Consider the following 6937-nt stretch of genomic DNA (forward strand, 5'->3'; position numbering starts at 1 on the left):
TTTTTTAAATTGTCATTTAAAACGCTTATGCACGTTCTCCACGAATACGTCTTGCCAATTGTATATCCTTAGGCATAATTGTAACACGCTTTGCATGAATTGCGCATAAATTGGTATCTTCAAATAAACCTACTAAATAGGCTTCACTAGCTTCTTGTAATGCCATAACAGCTGAACTTTGAAAACGTAAATCGGTTTTAAAATCTTGTGCAATTTCACGTACTAAACGTTGGAATGGTAATTTACGAATTAACAATTCAGTACTTTTTTGATAACGACGAATTTCTCGTAAAGCTACTGTACCAGGACGATATCTGTGTGGTTTTTTTACTCCACCAGTTGCTGGTGCACTTTTACGTGCAGCTTTCGTTGCTAATTGTTTTCTTGGTGCTTTACCACCAGTTGATTTACGTGCAGTTTGCTTGGTTCTAGCCATTTTCAAATAATAATGTTTTTACAAAAAAACACACAATTTTAAAAATTATATTCGACAATTTGATACTACAAAGTCAAATGTTTAAATGCGAAATAAATGTGTTGTATTTATATTTATATGAAATTTCAAAATTTTTGTTGTCATATCCTATTGGATAGCTATCAGAGTATGGACTAATCAAATTGTATAGGCGTGGCTTAAAAAATCTTTAATGCTTTATATAAAAAGGCACAATTGTACCGGCGCTCACATACATTACAATACTTGTGAGGTTAACACACGTGTTATCCGTTCGTTAAAATATTGTAAATAATTTTTTATTAAAATGACTGGCAGAGGAAAAGGTGGAAAGGGTCTTGGAAAAGGGGGTGCAAAACGTCATAGAAAAGTTTTGCGTGATAATATCCAAGGTATTACAAAACCTGCAATTCGTCGTTTAGCACGACGAGGTGGAGTAAAACGTATCTCTGGTTTAATTTATGAAGAAACACGTGGTGTACTTAAAGTATTCCTTGAAAATGTTATTCGGGATGCTGTTACATATACTGAACACGCAAAACGTAAAACAGTTACAGCTATGGATGTTGTATATGCATTAAAACGACAAGGTCGTACTTTGTATGGTTTTGGAGGTTAAGAAAATATAATAATTTACTTAAAATATTTAGTAAATTTATTAAAGAATATTTAATACATCCGATAAATTTAAACAGGCTTTCCTTTTTGGGAAGCCACTAATTTTATTTATATAAGAGTAAATAAATTTGTTAATAAATATAACATATTATATAATTTGTTTACAACAAATTATTTTGTTTATAACATACATTACCAAATATTTTTATTTTTTTTTTTTATTGTAATATATCTGCAATAATAAATTATAATTTGTATATTATCTATTTTATTTTACAATAACTTATTGAATTTTTGAAAAAATTTTATTATAAATTAATATACTATTATATTTTTTATATATACAAGTTAAGAGTAACAAGTATCGATAGGAGATTATCGAATTTATAACTAATAAAACATTTCGCCTTAATCAAAGAAAATAAAGATTTTGCTATACCATTTTTTATACTTTCAATAAATAATTTATTATTAAATTTTTATTATTTCATTTATTTTTTAAAATTATTAAAAATATTTTTCTAATAATTATAAGCGTACATAAACAAGTAGTAAATGTAAAATGAAAATAATAAAGGTAATGTAATGCATTTGCATTACACTGATTTACGATATATATTCCGCGATATCCTTTATTATATTTAAAATTAATAATATTGATATACTAATAATAGATATATTCAAGCTATTAATATATAAAATTTTATATTAAATATGATATTAATAATTGTTTATTTAATTTTTTTGTATATATAAAAATAATTTACTCTTATTTAAAAAATTTGATGGCTCTCTTAAAAAGAGAGCCGTTTTTATATGTTGATGTATTTTTATGTTATCAATTAAATAATATTTTCGATTTATTTATTTTGAACTTGTATATTTTGTAACAGCTTTAGTACCTTCACTAACAGCGTGCTTTGCCAATTCACCAGGTAATAATAATCGAACTGCGGTTTGAATTTCCCGACTTGTGATTGTTGAACGTTTATTATAATGTGCTAAACGTGATGCTTCAGCAGCAATACGTTCAAAAATATCATTAACAAAACTGTTCATGATACTCATAGCTTTACTAGAGATACCAGTATCAGGATGCACTTGTTTTAATACTTTGTAAATGTAAATTGCATATGATTCCTTGCGCTTCCTCTTCTTTTTCTTATCACTCTTTGATATATTTTTTTGAGCTTTGCCAGCTTTTTTTGCTGCTTTTCCACTTGTTTTTGGTGGCATTGTTACAAACAATTAATATACACAGATAGTTACAGAACACCAGTCAGTATATGTATGAGCGTGTCGTGTATACAACTAGCGTATTATATACGCGAAGATGGATATAACAATAAAAATGAATACTACTCTCTGCTTGGCTGAAAATAATACTATAAGGTGATTGGTTTATTTTTAAAGTTTTATATTTTATAAATATTATAAATTAAAATACCCAAATAACATTTTAAACATTTATGTTACAATCCCCGTAACGTACACATCTGTGTGATTATATTTACAAAAAAAAATATTAATTAAATAAATTTATTCGCTATGTCTGGACGAGGTAAAGGTGGTAAAGTAAAGGGAAAGGCAAAGTCAAGATCAAGCCGAGCAGGATTACAATTTCCTGTTGGAAGAATTCACAGATTATTACGAAAAGGAAATTAAGCTGAACGAGTAGGTGCTGGTGCCCCAGTATATTTGGCTGCTGTTATGGAATATTTGGCTGCAGAAGTTCTCGAGTTAGCTGGTAATGCTGCCCGTGATAACAAAAAAACACGTATCATTCCACGTCATTTACAATTGGCAATTCGTAATGATGAAGAATTAAATAAATTATTATCTGGTGTAACAATTGCTCAAGGTGGTGTATTACCAAACATTCAAGCAGTGTTATTACCAAAGAAAACTGAAAAGAAAGCATAAATTAAAAACATTGCATTAATTTTTATAATAATAATACATCGATCATAGGCCTTTTAATAAAAGGCCACAAATTTATTTAAAATAAGAGTAAAAATTATTTTTATAAATAATATATTATAATATTTTTTTAAAGAATCAATTTAAATAATTATAAATTAATGATTCTTTTTTTTTTTTTTTCTTTTTTATATGTTATTATGGAAATAATTCATCATATTATGATGACATTTAGGTAACATATTATAAGAATATTCATAAAATATTATCAAAATAATATTGTATTATGATGATATTTAGACAAAATATTATAAGAATATACACAAAATATTATCAAAATAATATCATTAGATAACAAAACTGTTCATGATACTCATACCTTTACTAGAGATAAAAGTATCAGGATGCACTTGTATTAATACATATTATCACAACATCACAAAATATTTTTTAAAAGGAAAAATTTTTTAAAAATTATTATAAAATTTGATTGAATTAAATTTCAATTTATTTTTTTAATAATTAAAGAAAAAAAAAAGCATATAAACTTTCTATTGAAAATGTTATTTTCAACTAGATGGCCAAGTGAACTTTGTTACACAAACAATATATGACGTATTCGTTATTTAAATAATCAGTATCCTTTGATATTATATCAATACGTTACTCTCTTCTTTTGATACATATTAATAAAATTTCAATTTATAAGATTTTATGTCAATTATATAAATAATATTATAAATTTTCTAAATACATAAGTTAAGTAACAAAAAATTTGAATAACAAGATAAATTTATATATTATGTTTTAATACTCGATACTATAATATATCGCATCCGTTACCAATTATTCGGTATCCTTTGATTTATACACAGAATGAACCAAAAATATGTATCAAATTTATTTTATTTATTTATATATTTAATATTATTATTATTATTTTATATTACAAAGTTTCTTAACGAAGCTTACAATGATTTCTCATATCGTACTTAACAAAATTATTTAGATCATATAAAATTTAAATTGTTAAAAAATTTTTATATTTATTATTATTATTTATTTTTATTAAAATTACATAACATAAAATTAATAATATTTTAATAATTATATAAATTAATTCTTATTTAAAATAATCTTATATTAATCTCAACAAATACTCTAATAATATATTTTGTCATAAATTTTTTTTATATTTAAAATAAATATTATAATATATAAATACTTATATCAGTATAAAATTTCTTTATATAATTATGAAAAAATTAATTTAATAGTTAATTATTGATATTAATGCATAAATAAAAGTATTTTCTAATGAAATATATTTTGTCAATGTTCGATTAACACATTTCATAATAATACGTTTTCATTATTGACAAAAAAAGTTTTTCTAAAAATGAAATCTTATACTATAATATATATATTTATATATTAAATTTTTTAATTATTTATATACTAATAATTTATAATAAATCGATATTAAATAAAAAATAAAAATATATACTTTTTAAGTTTACCTTAAAAATATTATTGTTTTGTATGATTGAAATAATTAATATTAAACTATGTTTATTAATAATTGTTAATAAAAAAATTAAATATATTTTAATTTATAAAATAAATATTATTATTAAATTTATAATTTATTATTTTATATATTATAGAAATTGAAAAAATAAATCATGTTTACTACGACAGTAAATTAGAAATACTATTTAATTTTTATGTGTTTTCTACATGGTACTTTGACTTACATAGGGACTTATATTATTGTGAATAATGATATAATTGAAAACCTTTATTTTTTATTTGATAGAATTATTATATTTTATCATTTAAATATTTATAATAAATACATTATTTTTATAAAGTAAAAAATATGGCCGAAGAAAATTCTACAGCTGTTGCAGCAACTGCGGTTACTGCTGCTTCTACAACACCAACAAAAAAAGCAACAGCTTCTGGTGCTAAACGTACAAAACAACATTCAAAACCAACACATCCACGTACATCAGAAATGGTTGTTAACGCAATTAAAAATTTAAAAGAACGTGGTGGTTCATCATTACAAGCAATTAAAAAATATTTAGCTGCAAATTATAAAGTGGATTCTGATAAAATTTCACCATTTATTAAAAAATATTTAAAAGCTGCTGTAACTGAGGGAGCCTTGGTACAAACTAAAGGTAAAGGTGCATCTGGTTCATTCAAATTGGCTGCTTCCGCTTCATCTAATTCTTCAGCTAAATCAAAAGTATCCAAAAAAGAAAGTGGAGCAAAAGGTTCAGCAAAGAGTGCTAAAAGTAAACGGGCACCAAAAGAAAAGAAAGCCACAACTACATCATTGGCAGCCAAAAAGCCTAAAGCAAAAAAAGCGACTCCATCATCATCAACTGCTGCTAAAAAAGTTACTGCAAAATCATCAGCGGCATCAAAAAAAGCACCAGTTAAAGCAAAACCAGCAAAAAGTACAAAATCCGCTGCCAAAAGTAGCCCTGCTCGTAAACCGAAAGCACCAAAAGCTAAGAAAGCTTCTGTTGCCAAATCATCTCCTACAAAAATTAAAAAAGCAGCACCAAAAAAGAAATGATCTGTTACTTTAATAATATATTGAAATATTTCATTATTTTTGCTAAAAAATGAAAATAACATAGGCCTTAATACAGGCCACAAATTAATATTTGATAAGAGTAAATTATTTTTTGTATAAATATTTTATAAAATAATAGTTTAGAAACATTTGCCACAGTCAGTACCACGGATGGGTGGCCACTTGAGAATACTGTGTGCGGTTGCATTTTTATTTAAAATATATGGTATAATAAATAAGTATATATTTAAATTGATTACTTCATTGAAAATTTTAATAATATACTTTAATATTAATGATATTTATGAAAAATATATATTTGTAAAAATTTTCATTTATTACTGGCAACAGCCATACCACGTTGAAAACACCGGTTCTCGTCCGATCACCGAAGTTAAGCAACATTGGGCACAGTCAGTACTTGGATGGGTGACCGCTTGGGAACACTGTGTGCGGTTGCCTTTTTATATTAAAAATATAAATTATTTTTCTTCTTTTCTTTTTTTTTACACACCATATATAAATATATGTTATTTAGAAATGTAAACCTTTTATATTATTCATCAACAAATAAATATTATTTTTTGTATAAAATTTTATTGCATTTATAACTCATATCATGGTTACTTTAAAGCGAGAAGTTTTTTTAATATTTCAAATGAATATAAAATAATATAAATTTTATGAAATTTATTTATTTTTAGAAATAGCAATCGCTTATAATTATAACAAAATTTTAATAATGTTTAATTTTATTTCAATAATTTATATTTATATATATATATATATATATATATATATATATATATATATATATATTTTTTAATAAAAATAATATACTCTTATTTAATAATATATGTTGGTCCTATATATAGGACCGAAAATATTTCTTATTTGTTTTTTTTTTTTTAAATTGTCATTTAAAACGCTTATGCACGTTCTCCACGAATACGTCTTGCCAATTGTATATCCTTAGGCATAATTGTAACACGCTTTGCATGAATTGCGCATAAATTGGTATCTTCAAATAAACCTACTAAATAGGCTTCACTAGCTTCTTGTAATGCCATAACAGCTGAACTTTGAAAACGTAAATCGGTTTTAAAATCTTGTGCAATTTCACGTACTAAACGTTGGAATGGTAATTTACGAATTAACAATTCAGTACTTTTTTGATAACGACGAATTTCTCGTAAAGCTACTGTACCAGGACGATATCTGTGTGGTTTTTTTACTCCACCAGTTGCTGGTGCACTTTTACGTGCAGCTTTCGTTGCTAATTGTTTTCTTGGTGCTTTACCACCAGTTGATTTACGTGCAGTTTGCTTGGTTCTAGCCATTTTCAAATAATA

At 24.8% G+C, this 6937-nt stretch overlaps 1 non-coding gene across 1 annotated transcript; it reads left to right on the forward strand.

Annotated features, from left to right (window-relative positions):
- Positions 1 to 5928: 5928 nt before the first annotated feature.
- LOC123304242 lies at positions 5929 to 6047 on the forward strand. The gene has a single exon (XR_006536278.1). It is a non-coding gene; the product is annotated as a 5S ribosomal RNA (ribosomal RNA).
- The last annotated feature ends 890 nt before the right edge of the window (positions 6048 to 6937 follow it).

Source organism: Chrysoperla carnea (assembly GCF_905475395.1).
Source record: "Chrysoperla carnea chromosome X unlocalized genomic scaffold, inChrCarn1.1 SUPER_X_unloc_33, whole genome shotgun sequence".
NCBI lineage: Eukaryota > Metazoa > Arthropoda > Insecta > Neuroptera > Chrysopidae > Chrysoperla > Chrysoperla carnea.